General features: G+C 39.9%; 1 long non-coding RNA gene across 7 annotated transcripts in view; it reads right to left on the bottom strand.

Annotated features, from left to right (window-relative positions):
* The window catches only part of 9630002D21Rik, a 140,659-nt gene that overhangs the window by 28,841 nt on the left and 91,152 nt on the right, over positions 1-20,666 (bottom strand). For 2 of the 7 annotated variants that reach the window (XR_872810.1, XR_872813.1), the window contains one exon: positions 1,188-1,462. The exons of the other annotated variants lie outside the window; for them this stretch is intronic. This is a non-coding gene — a long non-coding RNA (RIKEN cDNA 9630002D21 gene). The remainder of the gene's footprint in view (positions 1-1,187; positions 1,463-20,666) is intronic. 7 annotated transcript variants of the gene reach the window in all.

Raw genomic sequence — 20,666 nt, 5'->3', positions numbered from 1 at the left:
GCAACGTAGTTCAACCACTATGCTAGTTAGTATGGAGATCCCTCAAAACCTAAAACAAGAACTATCATGTAACCCAGCTATACCACTCAGAGGCACGCACCAGAAAGACTCCAAGCCGTCACACTGCAGAGCTAGCTGCATATCACACTGCAGAGCTAGCTGCATATCACACTGCAGAGCTAGCTGCATATCACACTGCAGAGCTAGCTGCATATCACACTGCAGAGCTAGCTGCATATCACACTGCAGAGCTAGCTGCATATCCATGTTTACTCACAATAGACAAATTATATAATTGGCTAACCTGTCAGTCGGCAAAGACATGGATAAGGGAAGCAATACATAGACATACTCACACACACATACATACATACATACATACATACATACACACACACACACACACACACACACACACACACATACACACATGCACACACACACACACACACACACACACAGAGAGAGAGAGAGAGAGAGAGAGAGAGAGAGAGGAACAATGAAATTATATCAATTACTGGAAAATGGATATAGCTGGAGATCATCACACTATGGAAAATTACCCAGGTTCATGCTTTCTCTCATTCTTCAAGTCTAGATTTTATACAGGTGTATAAAATCATAAAATGATTTCCATCTATACAGACAGATATATATGCATAAAACACGAAGACAGAAATAAGCCTGGGAGAAGGAAACAGATTAGTAGGGGTCAGGAAAGTGGACAAGGGGACGGTCTCAGGGCATGGCCATGGCCAAAGCATATGGCATCATCAAAAGAAAATGCCTTTATGTAACATATCCTATACATCCATAAATTTTTAAAAATAAAACCAACAACTATATATCTTTTGTTTCATAGATCTAAAAATGCATAAACATTTAGGAAACATTAGATGATTAACCCCAGTATGTAAAAGAAATAGATAGCAAAAAAAAAAAAAAATCCCAGGGATTTATGTAAATTTATGTCTAGCTTTACTGAAGTGCATGATGGGGTTGAAAAATAGAACACAGCTTTCGAAATGTGGTATGCATATGCTAGTATGAATCCAGATAGGGGCCAGCCCAGTGTGGGGAAGGTTGCAGGAGCAAAGCCGAGATTTGCATTAAATGCATTTTCAAATGCTAATGCCAAATGGAAAGCAATGCTTTCCAATCAAATGGAACCCACATAAGAGGCTTACGGAGAAGCAACTGATCAGTTTCCTCTTCCTCCAGCCTAATTGGAGACATTCAGAGGGGCCTGTGAAAAACCCTCTACAAGTTTGATTGACAAGGCCTTCCATGTGTTGTTTCTTGGGGCCTTGCCTATCTCTCTCTTTTGCAGCTTTTTCTTCCAGCTGTTAGAAAGTCGGCTCCCACGTTAGATAGAAGAGCAGTCCAGGCATGGCTGTGGGGGTCCCAGTTGGTACTATAGCCAAGGGAAGTAAGTGCTGATCGTTTTTCACAGGATTTGAAACTAAAGATAGGAAACAAATAACATAAAGTAATTAGATGGTGACTTTTCTAGATACCATTTTCTTTCCATTCACTAATGCCCTAGAAATACATCCCTGTCAACCTTTAGAATCAGATTCTGCAATCCAGAATCGAATCACATTTCGAATGATACGTTTTGGGAAAATATCTTTTAAATGCACATGTTAAGATTATCTTCATGTGTTTAAGAACATCTGCAGGTTGAACAATTCCCTTGCTCTCTGAAAGTTATTTTGAAAACCACGTATCTATCCTTGTATTTTTTTTTCTTTCAGTGCTGTGGCTTGATCCCAGGACCTTTCATCAATGACATCATTTATTTGTTATCCCAACTACCAAGAAGTCTTTAAAACAAAGGAAACACATATGATACAAAACCACTTAAAGTCAGACTCATATTCTAACAAAAAGATAGCCTGTCTCAATGTGCCATTTAACTACATCTCTGAATTTTTAGAACGGTATCATTTCAATGTTTTTGTCATTAAAACTCTTGGAAGAAGGAAAAACAAAACCCTTTGCAATCCAATCACCCCAGCCCACTACTGTGTCTTCCTCAGTTCCCTTCGTGTCTTGTCATTTATGTTTTTCTGATTGCCGCTGTGTGCGTGAGGATGCATAACGGACGTAGTCGTGATAGTCGTGACACTGAAGTAGAAAAGGAACGCCCAGAAATAGCTAACATAGCAACCACATTGGGGTGCGTCTCTGAATACAATTTATCTGTGCTGTGTTTATCGGAGCATGGAGCAAAGCGGAAATGCCAGTTATCAGATATTGTTTAATGGCCATCCACAGGCCCACCTGAAGGAGGAGATTCAGCCTTAGGAGGGACGCGCCTCACTGTGGAAGGTGCTCAAAAGAAGCAGGGTGGAACATAAAAGAACTTACTGCAGTTAGAAGCAGTTGTGCACACGGAGGACTGGGGGAAAGTCCCAGGCTCCTGGAGGAAGGTCTGTGTCCAGAAAACGCCAGAGAAGGCTTCTCATGCCCAACTGATGCCTGATGGTTTTAAACATCAATGCTAAATTTAAAATGGTCTAAAACTGTCATAAATGAAGTCCGTGTGCACAGAGTCAGGCACAGAATCCGCATGCTTTGTAAGTATGAGCATCTTGAAAGTATGCTCAACACCTGCTAGTTGCAGTTAATATATTTGTGCAGTCATACAAGATCTCCAACTGTCGCTGCGTTTTGAAACCCTCTGAGCCAGAGATGCTCCACCACACTGGTGGTGAAAGGCTCTTCTCTGGGAGAAGGCTCCACTCTGTTTCTCCTTCTGAGTAGACACCCCAGCTCTTGCTGGGGTTCTCCTGCTGGGAGGAGCTACTCTAAAGCCAACCAGTAAGGCTGCTAATAAAGCTCTTGTCAGCACAGCGTGGAGGAGCCCCTCCCACTGGGCCAGCCCTGGGATTCCTGCACTGACTACCAGGGACTGAGTGTAAGGAATCATGGGCTCCTTTTGAGGTAGCAAGAGTAAGAACAAATAAAATAAAATAAAATAAAATAAAATAAACGAGGAAGATTTGGTAGCCAGATAACTTCTAATCATTTCTTTTTTTTTTTTTTAAGATTTATTTATTATATGTAAGTACACTGTAGCTGCCCTCAGACACTCCAGAAGAGGGAGTCAGATCTTGTTATGGATGGTTGTGAGCCACCATGTGGTTGCTGGGATTTGAACTCCTGACCTTCGGAAGAACAGTTGGGTGCTCTTACCCACTGAGCCATCTCATCAGCCCTAATCATTTCTTTTAAAATGTACTTGTATTTTATGTATTTGTGTGTGTTCCACCACAGTTCCCACATAGATCTCTCTTGTCTTTACCTCTGTGTAGAGCACACACCTACCTATGTCTCCTGGAGGAATATAATGCTATCTGGGACAGATATAGTTTTTAAAAAATGATTTCCAGCACCAACTAACAATTACTGGGCATGCTGAGTGACAAAAATAATCTAGTCAAAAAAATCATAAGAAATTTTTAAAAATACAAATGATCCCCAGATGTTGCAGATATTGGTACAAAGAAGCAAGAATCCAAACAATTGTGACTACTGTATTTTTAAATGTAGGATAGTGTGGGTAAATAGATGAAGAGATGGAAAATATTTCACCAGGGAATTAGAATCTACCAACAGCAAGATTATATAGACATCTTAGAGCTAAAAGGTACAACTGGCCAAATATTGTGAAAATTAAGTGAATAGTCATAAGCCAGGGCTCAGCTTTGCTTTTAAGAATTTCAAGTGAAATCTGAAAAATGAAAAGCGTAGAGAAGTGCATTAGAAACACGGGAATCCAACCAGGAAATCTAACGTCCTCCTCACTTGTCACTGGGCATCTAGACGCGGAGCAGTGAGTGTGAGGGAGCAGTGAGTGTGAGGGGAGCTCTGTGGTCCCATGGCTCTAACACTTCTTTTTCATCTGTTTATTTGTTTGGGGGATATGTTGGGCATGCCACAGCACACATGTGGGAGTCAGAGGTCAATCTGTGGGAGCTGGTTTCTCTTCCCATCTTGTGGGTTCTAGGAATCGAACTCAGATCCTCAAACTTAGTAGCAAATATGTTTCTAAGTCAGTGGCTCTCAAGCTTCTTAATGCTGTACCCATTTAATACTGTTCCTCTTGGTGTGGTGACCCTCCCACCCCCCATAAAATTATTTCAGTTGCTACTTCATAAATGTAATTTTGCTATTGTTATGAATCACAATGTAAATATGTTTGGGCTAGGTATCTGCCAAAGGGGTCACGATTCACAGGTTGAGAACCTCTGCTCTAAGTCATCTTGTGAGCAATGTTCTCATGGACTGACTATATCATCTAGGTTTGTGTAAGGACATGTCTTGTAGCATAATCCCTGCTCTTAAGCATCATATGACTGTAGCTTAAGAAGAATTATACGGTATCCTAAGCTTTGACCAGTGATTGTCATCGTAGGAAAGAGAAGTATGGTGTGGGAATGTGAATACATAGAAAACACACTAAAAGGGATTTTCACCTTTATCTTATCCTTCAAAGAAATCTGCTAACATTTCTTTGGATCCTTTACATCTTGTTTCAATCTGTTTCAAGATCAGCACATGTTGTACAGTCTCCAAAAGCAATAGTACTGATGCTGAGAATATGCAATACATTCCTGCCACATAAGTCCTGTTTTCTGAGGACAAGGAAGCGAAGACAAGGGCGCACACACGAAAAAGTGTGTGTGCCCTATCATGCTTGTGGCCCAATCACAATGAAAAAAAGTATTCCAAAGATAATCTGTTTTCTAAAATACACTTAGAAAAGAAACACAATGTTAGTGGATATAGCATAAACTAGGAACATTAAAACAAATAAGTCACTGTTTGCCCACATAGCAGAGGTTTTTCTCTCTTCCTTTACTGCTCAAAGATGGAAGTCACGAAATGGAGTCTCCTTAGGGTAATCTTGTCACTGGGAGTATGTCCAGACTTTATCACTTTGTCATCCCATGGTGTCGTTTCTTTCTCTTCTTGTTCTTTTCTAGTTATTTAGTCTACCAGGGTCCTGTGGCAGACATTGTCATTTAAGCCCGAGAACCTGGCACTAAGGAACTGCCCCAGAAAGTCACATTGGGTTAAATTACTTTACGATTTTATGTTCGGTTACAGTTGTAGCACACATGACCTGTGTCCTGTGACCTGTGGGTTGGGCACACAAGAGGGTAGCAGAGCCTAACCACCTACCCTTTTTCCTGAGTCAGTCCTGTCTAGGGTCTTAACATATTTGTGCCTATACTAGCAAAATGCCACTTTTTAAAACAAATATTCCGAACAACAGAAGTCCAAGACCTAGCCACAGGTAAATTCAGTGTCACGCAAATGCCTGATTCCTTGCAAACAGTGTCTTCCTCTGTGACCTTTTAAATTTTTTGTTTATTTTTCTAATTTTTTACATTACAATTTAGTTAATTTCTCCCTTCCCTTTCCTCCCTACAAATTCTCCCACATACCCCATCCCTTCTCACCTTCAAATTCATTAATTATTATTGCATGCATATATATATGTTTATGCATGTATATTCCTAAATATAACCTGTTCAGTCCATATAATATATGGGCATGTATATTCTCAGGGATGACTGTTTGGCACTGGACACCCAGTTAGTGTGTTCTTCCCTAGGGAAGACCACCTCTCCCACTCCCAGCATTACCTCAGTTACTATAGCTCTTTGTGTAGAGTTGAGGTCTTATGGGGTTTACCCATCCAGCTTGTATTTCGTTGGAGTCATCATCGTTCAGCTCCTGTTAGGCAGTCATGTTGCTGGGACTTCATGAGTAGAACCTCTGACACTTGTAGGAGATAATCTCACAGCAAACTCCCTGATCTCCTGGCTCTTACAACCTTTCCTCCCCAGCTTCTTCCACGTTCTCTGAGCCTTGGCTGAGTCAGTGTTTTGTAGATGCATCCACTGAGCCTGGGCTCCACAACAATATGTTGCTGTATTCTTGACTGATACAAAGACAAGTTTTCTTGCTGAGGAATGAAGACTACAGCTACCTGTGGGTAGGAAGACATTTAGGCTGCTATTAGGGAATATGCTGGTGTAGCAATTAGTGGATGTAGATTCTTTCCCAATAACCATGACTTCACTAGCACTGAGTGGTTAGCTAGGGTTTTAGTACAAGGCATGATTTCACCTTTGTCTAATTAGAGAGTTGTTGCTTACTCTCAATGTATTCTATTTGCAAGTATTTTATTGAGTATTTTTGAGTCTATATTCACCAGGGATACTATTGGCCTGTTGTAGCTTGCTTTTTCTTTTAAATTTTTCTTTCTAAATTTTTTTTTTCGAGACAGGGTTTCTCTATATAGTCCTGGCTGTCCTGGAACTCACTTTGTAGACCAGGCTGGCCTCAAACTCAGAAATCTGCTTTGTCTCTGCCTCCTGAGTGCTGGGATTAAAGGTGTGCGCCACCACCGCCAGGCTCTAATTTGTTTTTGTTGTTGTATTTTTACCTGGTTTGTATATTCGTGTGATACTGGCTTTGTAGAAGTTTGGAGTGTTTCTTCTCTTTCTTTCCTTTTTTCTTCCCTTCTTTCTTTCTTCCTTCTTTCTTTTCTTTCCTTTTCTTTCATTCTTCTGTTTTTTCTTTCTTTCTTTTTTCTTTTTTTTTTTTTTTTTGAATAGTTTAAGGCTGCCTATAAACTTTGAATGTCTGGTATAATTCTTCTGTGAATCCATCTGGCCATAAACTTTTCTTTTTAAAGCTGAAAAGCTTTGCCTTATTAATTCAATCTCCTCATATGCTATTACCTGTTTAGTTGCTGACTTCTTATTGGTTTAATTTTAGTGGTTTGGCCGACTCTAGAAATTCATAGGTTTTTCTAGATTACAGGAGTACAGGTTTTTAAAATATTTCCTTATAATATTCTGGGTTTCATTGGTGTCTGTTGTAATGTTTCCTTGTTAATTTCCGACTCTATTAACTTGGATCCTCTCTTTAAGGTCTGTCTATCTTGGTTATCTTATAAAAGAATCAACTCTGCAATTTGTTGATTCTTTGTTTCTATTTTGATTTCTACTCTGTATTTTAGGGATTTAATGTCTCTTTCTTTCCTCTTCCTCTTCCTCTTCCTCTTCCTCTTCCTCTTCCTCTTCCTCTTCCTCTTCCTCTTCCTCTTCTTCTTCTTCTTCTTCTTCTTCTTCTTCTCTCTCTCTCTCTCTCTCTCTCTCTCTCTCTCTCTCTCTCTCTCTCTCTCTCTCTTCCCCCCACCTCCCATCAACAGGGTTTGGATTGGTTTCTTTCTTGTTTTTCCAACCTTTTCACTTACATCATTACAACATTTAGTTATGCTTGTTCTGATTTTCAGTGTAGGCATGTGGAGCTATGAATTTCCCCTACAGCTTTCAGTGGGTCCCAAAGGTTTTGTTGGACTGCATTTTCATTTTCACTTAGTTGCAGAATTTTCTTTTTACTTCTTTCTCTTTTTTTGACTATTACATAGAACTGTAGCTTTATGATAACATTTTGTTTGTTTCACCATTGCTTAAATTGTTAGCATATAATCAACATTTTGATATTTTATCTCTTGTTAATATCATTTTTGGCTATTTAGTGCATACCAATTTTGCTCACATGAGTGGATACCTAGTAAATGAAAATATAATCCCAAGAACATCTTTGACATTAACTTCCTGGTTTTCTTCCTTCCTTTCTTTCTTTCTTTTTTTTGGGGGCGGGTATTATCGTTTCTATTGATAAATAATAGTATATGGAGAGACCATATGCACATGTATGCTGCAGAAAGATCAAGCCAGACTAAATACCATCTCTGTTATTTCAAATATTTAACATTTTAGTAAGAATCTTTAATAAGACTTAGAAACAACAAAGTAGTGACAATATTTAAAATCTGTTTTAGCTATTTTTAAACACACAGTGCATTATTCATTAGTCTTGACTATCCAAATGAAAATTTATGTCACTTGGTCAACTTCTTCCTTTTTCTCTACATATTACACTGTTTACCCCTCGGTGTCTTTATAGAAAATAATATGGTTGTTGTGCACTCAGTTTTGAATGTTCCTCTGTTTATCATGCATTCCATCTGTGATAATTTCAAAGTCTATTCAGAATCTCAAACGCAGCCACACTGAGATCATTAATGGGGTTCCTTCTGGTCTTCAGAGCACAGAAAGTGTGAATGACTTCTGAACTACTCCCAAATTTACACTAAAGAGTACGATGCTAACTAAACACCTTATGTCAGCTTGTTCACTGCCCTTACCATGTGCTTCTTTGGCAAAAGTGCTGTTTAAAACACCCAGTGTTCTTAATAACAAAAGAAATTATAGCATTCATTTATTAAAGCTCAGAGAGATATATTTTCATTGCTCCTATCATGGTGTTAGCTTTAAATGAGACTGTACATAAAACACCCAGCTTGGCAAATAGATACTCAGAAATTATTCTCTTCCACTTCCTAACTTTTTTTATTTGTTGAGGCCTGTTTTGTGACCGATTTATATGGTCAATTTTGGAGAAGGTACCAAGAGGTACTGAGATGAAGGTATGTTATTTTGTTTTAGGATGAAATGTTCTATAGATATCTGTTAAATCCATTTGGTTCATTAACTTCTGTTAGTTTCGCTGTGTCTCTGTTTAGTATCTGTTTCCATGATCTGTCCATTGATGACAGTGGGGTGTTGAAGTCTCCCATTATTACATATATACATTATTACATATGTGTGGGAACTTTGAGCTTTAGTAAAGTTTTTTTTATCAATGTGGGTGCCCTTGCATTTGGAGCAGAGATGTTCAGAATTGAGAGTTCATCTTGGTAGACTTTTCCTTTGATGAGTATGAAGTGTCCCTCCTTATCCTATTTGATAACATTTGGTTGAAAGACCATTTTTATTCCATATTAGAGTGTCTACTCCAACTTGTTTTTTGGGACCATTTGCTTGGAAAATTGTTTTCCAGACCTTTACTCTTAGGTAGCGTCTGTCTTTGTCACTGAGATGCGTTTCCTGTATGCAGCAAAATGCTGGGTCCTGTTTACATATCCAATCTGTTAGTTTATGTCTTTTTATTGGGGAATTGAGTTCATTGATGTTAAGAGATATTAAGGACTAGTGATTGTTGCTTCCTGTTATTTTTGTTGTCAGAGGTGGAATTATGTTTGTGTGGCTATCTTCTTTTGGGTTTGTTGAAAGATTACTTTCTTGCTTTTTCTAAGGTGTAGTTTCCCTCCTTGTGTTGGAGTTTTCCATCTACTGTCCTTTGTAGGGCTGGATTTGTCAAAAGATAGTGTGTAAATTTGTTTTTGTCATGGAATATCTTGGCTTCTCCATCTATGGTAATTGAGAGTTTTGCTGGGTATAGTAGCCTGGGCTGGCATACCTGTTCTCTTAGGGTCTGAATGACATATGCCCAGGATCTTCTAGCTTTCAGAGTTTCTGATGAGAAGTCCAGTGTAATTCTGATAGCTCTGCCTTTATATGTTGACTGTTTCTACTGCTTTTGATATTATTTTTTTTGTTTTGTTTTGTGCATTTGGTGTCTTGATTATTATGTGTCAGAGGAATTTCTTTTCTAGTCCAATCTATTTGGAGTTCTGTAGGCTTCTTGTATGTTTATGGGCATCTCTTTCTTTAGGTTGGGGAAGTTTTCTTCTATATTTTTGTTGAAGATATTTACTGGCCCTTTAAGTTGGAAATCTTCCTTCTCATCTATACCTATTATCCTTAGGTTTGGGCTTCTCATTGTGTCCTGGATTTCCTGGATATTTTGGGTTCAGAGCTTTTTGCATTTTGTATTTTCTTTTGACTATTATGATAATGTTTTCTATGGTATCTTCTGCACCTGAGATTCTCTCTTCTATCTCTTTTATTCTGTTGGTTATGCTTGCATCTATAACTCCTGATCTCTTTCCTAGGTTTTCTAACTCCAGGGTTGTCTCCCTTTGTGAGTTCTTTATTGTTTCTATTTCCATGTTTAGATCCTGAACAGTTTTGTTCAATCCCTTCACCTGTTTGGTTGTGTTTTCCTGTGATTCTTTAAGGGATTTTTGTGTTTCCTCTTTAAGGGCTTCTACCTGTTTACCTGTGTTCTCCTGTATTTCTTTAAGGGAGTTACTTATAACCTTCTTAAAGTCTTCTATCATCATCATGAGATGTGATTTTAAATCAGAATCTTGCTTTTCCAGTGTGTTGGTAGTATTCAGGGCTCACTGTGGTGGGAGTACTGGGTTCTGATAATGGCAAGTAGCCTTGGTTTCTGTTGCTTATGTTCTTGCCCTTGTCTCTCGCCATCTGGTTATCTCTGGTGTTAGCTGGTCTTGCTGTCGCTGACTGTGGCTTGTCCCTCCTATAAGCCTGTGTGTCAGTATTCCTGGGAGACCAGTTCTCTCTGGAAGGAATTTGGGTATAGATAGCTGTGGCACAGGGTCAGCTTCAGGGCACAGACAGAAACTCGAAGGATCCTGTCTCAGGTTGCTCCTAGGTTCCTGTGTCCTGATGGCTCTTCTGATGTTTCGCCTGTTCTTTTTTGGTGTTCTTTGTGCTTCTTGTAAATATATGGGGATATTTCCCCCTAGTTTAAGAAAGTTTTCTTCTATGATCTTTTTGAAGATCTAGTCTATGTTAAGCCATTGATTTGAGATTCTTCTTCCTCATCTATGCCTGTAATCTAGAGGTCCCCCTCCCCCACAACTCCTTGTGTGTGTGTGTGTGTGTGTGTGTGTGTGTGTGTGTGTGTGTTAATTTTATGTGTTCCTTGCTTGTTTGGTCTAGATTCTATATTTTATTTTGAAACATGATATTCTGTCTTCTGCTTAACTCATTCTATTTGTAAAACTGTCTTTGGAGTTTTCTAGTTGAGCTACTAGGTTTTTCCATTCTATTTTTTATTGCAACCTGAGTCCTCTTCAATGTTTCTACCTCCTAATTGCATCTACTCTCAAGTCTTGAATTATCTTTGTCATTTCCCTGAGCCTTATGTGTGTGTTTTCTTGGGCACCACTCAAATATTTATTCTCCTTTAGCTCTTCCTCTTTGAGTTAAATGAGCTGTTTCTTTGTTTGTTTTTAACTTCCTGAATTCTTTGGTGAAGTTTATGAAGTTTGCTCTTTAAAATCCTGTGTCTTGGATTTACTAGACAATTCACTTGGCAAACACATCTACAGAACTGGTAGGTTTGGGAGAGAAGATGCTGGCTTGATCTTTCATATTGTGGGTATTATTTCAATGAGATTTGGCTATGGGGACTTCTTTGTTGGTTTTGAGTTTGTTGTAAATAAAGCAGGTATGAGGAGAAAGGATCTCGTGAAACCAGTTTATATCTAGAGGTTGGAAATGGCTTGGAAGGAATGAAGTCAGGTGGGAAGAGGGCACGAGGCTGGTATGCAGGATGTGCTTCCTGTTCCGAGTTGGGAGTATATGGGTAGATAGGTCTTAGTATAAAAGCTGGATATAATATGGGAAGGTTTTGTGGTTGGGGGTTATATAGGAAGGTTCCTGGCTCAGGTTTTGAGATCATATGCAGAGAAAGCAGGCAAGGCCAGACTAGGCTGGTGTGCTGGCTGTGGGTCCTAGACTAAATCTGGTAGGTTGTAGAAAAAGAGTATAGGAGGTGCTCAGGGGTACTCACTCACCATGCTAGATTCTGAAGGAGCATGTGCTTGTCTGGGCACCTAATGGGGTTGTAAAGGCATCCTAGACAAAGGCAGCCAAGGCAGGACCTGGGAGTGGATGCAGATAGGGCTGGTCCTGGCAGAAGCCTAGAGGTCAGAGAGTAGGCTAGAGCACTGGCTCTGGGATATGGGATAGAACTGACAAGTTGCAGAAAAATGAGTGTTGTGTGGTAGGAGTAATTCATCAGGCTAGATCTGGAGGGAATGTGAAGAGTCTGGATTACAAGTAGGGTGATGGAGGGGGTGCAGAGGGACCTATGGTTGGATTCAGGTAGGATAAGTTCTGGTGGAAGCCTAGAGGTTTGCTATAGTGCAGGAAGAGGTGGTGAGACTAGGCTCAGGCATGGTGTATGGGACAGAAGAAATACTCTTATACACAAAAAAGCTTAAATAGGCAACTGTTCAGTGTAGTAGAATGAAGAAAGTCATGGGAGTTCAATTCAGTCTCTGAAATTAGACATCTCAAATCGGCATCACAGTTCCTTTCTATTAAGTATTTGGTAGTAATAGTCTCTACTTTCTTTATGGGCATTTCCTGGAGCAAACCGTAATGCTAAAAGCCTGTACTGCTATGATTTGTATAAGGACTGTCCCCTCTCCAAATCCTGGTGAAATCTAATTCCCATTAAGAAATTAAGAAGCAGGACTAGATGGGAACTTAGGCAGAAAGTAGCACACACTCTGCCCTCATGAATGGGTTAATCTACGGATTAATGAATCAAGTCAATGGATTAATGAATTAAGAGTTACCCTGAACAGGAGATTCTCTGAATAAACGAGTTTGGGAGCTGTGCTAGCTCGTTTTATGTCAACATAAGCTAGAATCATCTGAGAGGAGGAGACCTCAACTGAGAAAGTGTTTTCATAAGATGGGTCTGTAGGCAGGCCTCTCGAACATTTTCTTAATTACTGACTGATCGGGAAAAGCTCACCTCATGTGGGTAGTACCATCCTGGGCTAGTGCTTCTGGGTTCTATAAGAAAGCAGGCTGAGCAAGCCATGAGGCATAAGTCAGCAGGCAGCACTCCTTTGTGGCTTCTGCATCAGCTCTTGCCTCTAGGTTCTTACCAGGTTTCAGTTCTGCCCTGGCTTCCTTCAGTGGATTGGGACTTGGGATATGTAAGCCAAAGACGTCTCCCCCCCATAAACAGTTTTTGGTCATGGTGTTTCATCACAGTAATAACAACCCTAACTAAGACAGTGGCCCATCGCTGCATCTTTCCATGCGATGCTCTATGCTGCTTTGGGACCTTGCCAGCATAAAGGTTATCATCAGATGTGGCCTTTGCTATTGACTCAGATCCATGAGCTAAATGTTTTTTTTTTAAATTCATCTACTATTAGCAACAGAAAAACAGATCAAGTCGTACATTACAAAGTATACCTCATTAAACAATTAGTCATATGCATATTTTATACTAAAGTTTATATGGTGTAAAGAAACCATTCAAACAATATACATTTATTTTCCCAAAAGATGAATTGAGCACTGTAGTTGTCTGCTGAGACCAACGTGTTCATCTTTAAGTATTTCAAAAATTTAAAGTTAGCTTTAAGCTCTCAATGCCTTCCTCTTTCCAGTTTTGAAATATTATGGTAAGTTGGAATTTCAACAGTTAATGTTTTGTAAATAAATAGAATTGTGATCATAGCCCAGGTATTGACTACAACTGAGGATGGGTTAGCAAACAAAATGTATATGTCAAAATCGGTATTCTGTAATTGAGAAATGAAACACATTCATTAGAAACCCTATCACAGCAATATAAAATCTATTAACTATCGAATGCTGAAGATGATCCAGATTCCCTTGCTCTCACAGTAGCTGTAATAATTTGAAAGGTGTCTATAAAGAACAAGATGATTAGATATCGTGTGCACTCTAGATAGCTTCTCCTGATGGACTGGTTTACAATTACAGCTCTGGTGCCAAGTTTATAAGTGGTTTATTTAAATTGTTAACATAAATATAGTAATATTATGAATACTTCACAAATAACAATCAATCATGAGAGCAGTGGCGTGGAATGAAATCAATCTACTAAAATTAACTAGCTAATACTTTAAAGTTTTATTACAGAAAGGTATAGGTATGGGCTCCATGTTATAACAATCCTGTGTGTATGTAGGTTTATACACATAGGGACTATCTGTAAAGATACATTGTGAACTTGGTTTAAGCTTCATGAATAACTAGAATATATTACCAGAGAATCACATCCACATGACTTATCTTGCTGTGCCTTCCGAAGCGGCCACTGTATCGATTCTTACAGGGCAAGCCTTGCATGTCCTAAGGCCAGCATGTTTTGTTGTTCCTGTTTGCTTTGCCTTCTTGTGGAACTGGGGTTGAACTGAATGAGGGTCGTGCACATGTTAGGAAGTGATTTACCTCTGAGCTTCATCCCCAGGGGTTTGAGGTGATTCTTTTTATGCAGTTAGTAACCTCAGGAACAGCAAGACCTTGCTGGACATGTGTAAGGTCACAAATACTGAGACTTGATTTGCCTTTTTTTAAAAATGGCATTTTCATTTGCCATAAAATGAATGGAGGACATGGCTCCTGGTCTTTTCACAGGAGTCAGGAAAGTAGCAGCTGACTGGAGCAGTTGTCACTAGATACCTGAGCACCAGGTATGGCAGTTGAAAGAGAAGAAGATGGCTTCATTGCCAGTGCCTTGATGAAATAGTTACAGGTATATAAGAACACAGGCTTTTAATATTCTACATTATGAAAGGCATGAAAAAGGAGGCTTAAGGATCCTCAGTTGCTTACTGAAATATGACTTTCCTTGAGAGCAGACCATAACAAAAGCTCTTCGAATTTCTCAGCCACGAGCAGTGCAGGTTTGTCAACTCTTGATGAGATACTCTTTTTATTTTGGGTCACTGTGTTACAGATATTGATATCTTATTGTCCTTTAACTGTGCACTACCCTAATAATGAATTCCCAGTTCCTTTAATGAGATTGTTTACTGTGTCTATACCTTTACCAGTTAAATTGTTGTTGTTGTTTTGTGTGTATTATTGAGTTTTGAAAAGTTGTTAACTATTCCCCATGAAAATATTCTTATCAGTAATATAATTTGCAAACACTTTTCTCTCTATGTATAAGTTAGTCTACTCACTTATTTATTTATTTTTTGAATAGCAGAAACATCCAAACACTTCATCGTAATGGCCAGAGTTTCTCAAGCCCTCTGTGCATCTCAGCCACCCCTGGGGTCAAGTACTTGGAATGGGAGGACACATTTTGCATTCCTAACAGTCTGTGGAAATTTGATGGCTGTCTTCCTTGATACCATTTTGGAGAGCTGTTGGTCTAGATCTGGGTTTGTCAACCTTGATGCTTCCTCAACATTTGGGGTCTGATAACCCCTTGTTGCCAGGGGTACATTGTAAGACATTCAGCAACATCTCGACCTCTCCCTATTACAGCCCCTTCCCTCTGAGTTGTGACAGCCAAACAAGCTGCAGACATTGCCAATTATTTTCTCAGAGGGAAAACTTTGATAGTGCTCTCTTTAAGAACCATTGATTCATAGCCATGTCTCTTAACTTTTCTACGCTCTAAAATCATCTGGGAAACTTTAAAATATGACCATGACTTCTGTCTTTAAATGTTCAAATACAACTTTCCTGGAGTAGAGCCTAGGACTCTGGACTCCCAAACCCCAAAGCATTGAGAAGCCCTAGTTGAGAAATCTAGGTCTACAATCTAGAAAAGCAGAGAAGACATAAAAGAACTGCAGGCTTCCAAAAGAATATGGAGAAACGACAAGTAAACCAGTGCCCTTGTAATCTGAAAGGCTTGGGCCCAAAGTACAGCAATTCCATCAACTCTGTGGGATTCTTCCTGTGCTTAGCTCTGCCCCATAAGCACTGTGAAGGAAGCCCCTTCTTTGTGTTCAATTGTAAAAGATCAAAAAACTTGTTGAAGAATATAATGCAATTTATCAATATATTCTTAATGACTTTAATAAAGTCATAATCCTCTAATAAAGGGTAATATTTCTAGCACATATAAAAATAAAGTCTTATTAAGTTCTTAGTAGACTACACGTGATTCGACTTGATATGGACTAGAAGTTGCTCTTTGGTTAACCCTAGTACTGCCACCAATTGTCTTGGGGACTTTGGGCAAGCCATCCAGGCTTTTCCTTTTTGTTAAACAGAGGAGTCACTAAATAACTTCTAGAAATACTTCAGAATCATGAACAAATCATCTTCCTCATCCCATAAAGAGATTCAGGAGGGAAGACAAATGGTCTGTCACTGAGAAGGGCAACAGACTTAGTCCTAGCAAAAAGGTTAATTCTAGACCAAAAGGAGGTTAAAAACAAGCATTATATGCAAACAAACATCATATGCATGCATATTAATTGTCTCATAGAATAAAAACTCAAGGAATTAAAGGAACATAGCAGAACCGAGCATGCCAAAATACAAGTGTGTATTGATAGTTTATCCAATTTTAAAAATTGATTTATTTTTATTTTATGTATATGAATGTCTTTGTCTAGATGCATATAAGTACATCACATGTGTGCCCAATGCCCAAAGAAGCCAGAAGAGAGCTTCAGACCCCCTGGCAGTGGAGTTACCAATGGTTGTGAGCCACCGTGTAGGTGCTGCACTGAGCTCAGGTCCTCTAAAAGAGCAACATGTACTCACAAGCCAGAGCCATTTCTCTAGCCATTCCCTATCTGGTTTTTTAAACGTTACTAGATATACAAAGAAGTAGGAAGATATAGCTCATGACCAGGAGAAAAATCAGACATTACAAAGAAGCACATAAGTAACAAAATGGCGGGATTAACTGAGACGGACCTTAAAGGAATCTTATAACTATGCTCCAAGGTGTAAGAAAGTATCAAATAATAAATAGAATGTTTAAAACTCCAAATAAAAAGTCTAGAAATTAAAAAAATGAAATAATGCTTCATTCAACTGGTAAACTTAAATATTCATCAGTTTATTAGAACTGATAAATACAGAGGAAAAACTCTCGGTGATTTTATACACGGTGTGCTCACTGGAGCAAGGAAGAGTAGAGCAATGACTTAGAAAATCCAATCCAACCCAAAACAGGAAAAAATAATGATTGACAATTTCCCAATTTTATTGAAACTATAAACCATAGTTGCAATAAACTCAGTCAAGCACAGGCAGGTTAAATACACACAGACGGGCATTGTCATAAACACAACAAACACGACACCATAATCACGTTGGTGAAGGCTAATGATCTAAACTGTAGCCAGAGGGTAAGGATGCAGCATGAGAACAGCAGCCCACCCAGCAGGCTTCGTCAGCAGGGTACCCTGGAAGCCCAAGGAGCAGCATTCTCAAATATGCCAGGCTAGAATCGCATAATGGAAGCATCCTTCCAGAAATGTGAAATAAGAGACTTCATGACCACGGAAGCTTTGTGGCTTTGGGGTTCTTCATTTGCTGAGTGTTTTTGGTTTCACTCCTTGTTATTGTTTATGTCTTAAATGTCTGCCAAAGGTCATGCACTGGATGCTTGGCCACCCACTTGTGGTTCTATTGCAAAGTGATGGCTGCTTTAACACGTAAGGTCAAGGGCTGGAGCTGAGGCTCAATAAAAGGATGCTTGCCCAACATGCAAGGACTCTTGGGCTTGATCTCCAGTAACACAGGGAAGGAAGGAGATTGGAGGGAGGGAGAGAAGGAGGGACTGAGGGAGAGCAGAATGCTAGGGGATGCTACCCCTCCTGCCCCTCCTCTCACTCTGCTTCCCAGCAACCACAGTGAGCATCCTGCTTCCGTCAAAAGTCCCTACTATGTGCTCTTGTCAGAGCTACAAGATGGAACTTTGAGACAATGTCCCCTTTCTCCTCTTAAGTCTTTTAGTTAGTTATTGAATTTGTTTTGTCACAACAAAGGAAGCAAAACACAATTCTCTCTGTTTTGGATATGTCAACAGCATAAAAAATATAACTTTCAATAAGCAAGATTCCCATGTTGAAAACAACTTTTGATACTTCACTCAAAATTAACTTGAACTGTACTGTATGGATCAGGTAAGCACTTGTCTGCATGTGCATAAGGCGCTCGGCATGACTAGTTATAGGAACATGTGCAGGGAAATCACATTAGAGACGGTGAGACTGGTTACAGTGGAAAGCATCAACAGAGAGCCCCATAGAAATGTGGAACATTGGGAACTCTAGCATATTGGTGACAGAAGTGTCAATTTTTACCACCATCTGGGAACTATCATTGTCTAGATGGGTATGTTTTCGCCATCAATTCATGTTCACACAGTTGTCCAGAAGAAGAAGAAGAAAAAAAAATTTCCAGAGACCCTAAAAATATTGGTAAAGCTTTCTGTAGGAGAGCCCAGATGCAGCTTCACATACATGGGAACACCTGGAAGACACCACACGCAGCACTGAAAACAAATGAGGAACTAGCTTATAGATCGTTCTGGAAGACTTAGCTCCTTTATAGAAATAATATGCAATTAGGGACTGTTTCACTTTTTACACACTCACACACACTCATACACACACACTCTCTCATACACACACTCACACATACTCACACACACATACACTCATACACACACTCACACACACACACAAGCACGTGTGTAGGCATGGGCACACATACACCTTCCAGATGGGCCAAAGTTTTAAGCACACAAACATGGAGTAACTGTCACGTGGCAGCGTTTAAGCTGAAGCCCCGGATGTGAGATCATGCTGATCTTGGAAAGAAGAGAGGGAAGCCATAGTACCTGTTAAAGCCATCCCATGAAGAGAGGGAAGCCATGGTACCTGTTAAAGCCATCCCATGAAGAGAGGGAAGCCATGGTACCTTAAAAGCCATCCCCTTTGCAGGAAGCCCTTAGGAATTCCTTCAGAACAGTATAGAAGAGCATGGCTAGATTATTTCAGTCACGAGTGATCTTAATCATACTCTGCCCTCGCCCCCTCTCTGACTTGACCTTCACTCCTTGTCATCTGCCACCTTCTCCATCTTCCCTGTTTAGGTGATCTCCATGCTCCAGTCTTCCAGGTCTGTCCTGCAGTTAGAATGAACTGTTTTGAAGTCTCATGGAATTTCACTGACTGGCCTCACCATGTGGAGAGCAATCCCATGGCCTTGTCTCTTACCTGCAGCAAGTGCTCTACAGTTTTTTTTAAATTATCTTGGAATGTTTTGGTTTCAGAAAATATATTTCATACCAACTGGCCACTGTTTCCACTGTATTTCAAAGTTTCTCTCCAAGGCTTGAAATATCATTGCCCCCAGCAGGAGGTAAATATAAGAGTCATCAGCAGGGTGCCTTTCTAAACTTTGGTGAGTTTTCTATTTTTCAGAGACAACTATCAGGGTCAGAGAATACAGCAAGTCACTTCCCTACAGATTCCCAATGCAACAAAACAAAATTAAAATCTCCAAATGTCAGGCAGACTGTTAATCTTGAGACAACTATACAAAAGAAAATGAGGCCCAAGCAATGTGAGAAGCAGAAAAACAATTTTGCTTTTCTCATGAGCATATACTTCTTTATTTATGGAAAATGATGGATTGTACTTTGGGGGAGATAGGGAAGTCATGGAGGGTCAAAGTTGGCCAAGTAACCCCTTTACTCCGCCTCCTTAGAGTAAGCTTGTTCCAGAGTCACACATGAGCTTGTGTGCAGCAAATATTGGCACACAGAGATGTTTTGCTTCACTGACGAGATACTCGTCCATCAGTCAGACCTTCAGTGACTAGCTGTGCAAACTTTCACTGTTACACACCCAGGCTTCACTTCTTTGTCTATAAAATGTACACACTAATAGGTACGTAATGGAATTCTGAGAAAGATGAAATGTGTGGAATACACTGAAGTGAGACCCAGAAAGTAGGAAACAGCCAGCATACCTCAGCCAGCAGTGAGGGGAGCCCAGTGTAATATAATACTGACAGTGTGACTAGAGAATGAGGGACATCTACTCCACCCTCTACCATCTGCCCTGGGCCCTACAGAGCAAGGGGCAGAAGGTAACAATACAGCCAGATTCTTACCCTGGGAACAGGAGAGCCACCTGCTTCATGGGACTCTTTGACAAGGCTTGGAGGCCAAGAGTCCTAACTCTGAAGTATCCGAGCTGTTGCTGGAGCCTTCCATAGCCTCCTCCTCTCTCCAGAAGAGAGAAAATCTCAGAAGCACTCGGGGGAACTCCCCTCCCCAGTGGGGTTTTCAAAATGAAAGCTCATGGTCTTGTGTTTCATATATGGCAGTCAAAATTTCAAGAAAAGTTTATAGGAACCAGCATTATTTTGGGGGGGGGAGTTTGTTTGTTAAGAGACCTTCAACAGCATGTACATTATTCTCAACATTCATAGGGAAAATGTTGGTGTATTCAAATATTCTCCATATTCTTTCCAGGTAGTTTTTGTTTTGAGATTATAACATAGTTACCCACTTCCCTTTCTTTTCCTCTCTCCAGACTCTCCCATAAGCTTCTCCTTGGCATCTTTCAAATTTACGGCCTATGTTTTCATTGTTTCTGCACAAATATATGTATATGCAGCCTGCTCAGTCTGTAGAATGTTACTTGTGTGTATGTTTTCAGGCTGACCATTTGGTATTCGATAACCAATTGGTGAGCTCTTCCCTAGGGGAGAGATTTCTGCTGCCCCTGACAGTTCTCAGTTGCCTATGGTTCTCTGTGTAGGGCTGAGGCCACCCGGAGCTTTCCCCATCCAGTTTGGTGTGTTTGTTAGTGCCCTCCTTGTTTAGACCATGCTTGGGCAGTCATGTTGGTGAGACTTTATGTATGCAGCTTCTGACATTGCCAGGACACACACTCACAGCAAATGCCTTGTCTCTGGCTCTCATCCTTCCTCCCTCTCTTCTGCAATGTTCCCTGAACTCAGGCACAAGAGTGTTTTGTAGATGCATCTTTTGAGAATGAGGTCAATTATGTATTATGATTAGTTGTAGCTTTCTGTATTGATCTCTGTCTCATGCAAAAAAAAAAGTTTCATTGATGAGGG

This window comes from Mus musculus, chromosome 12 (genome assembly GCF_000001635.26).
Source record: "Mus musculus strain C57BL/6J chromosome 12, GRCm38.p6 C57BL/6J".
Lineage (NCBI taxonomy): Eukaryota > Metazoa > Chordata > Mammalia > Rodentia > Muridae > Mus > Mus musculus.
This window is presented reverse-complemented; position numbering and strand designations above follow the sequence as displayed.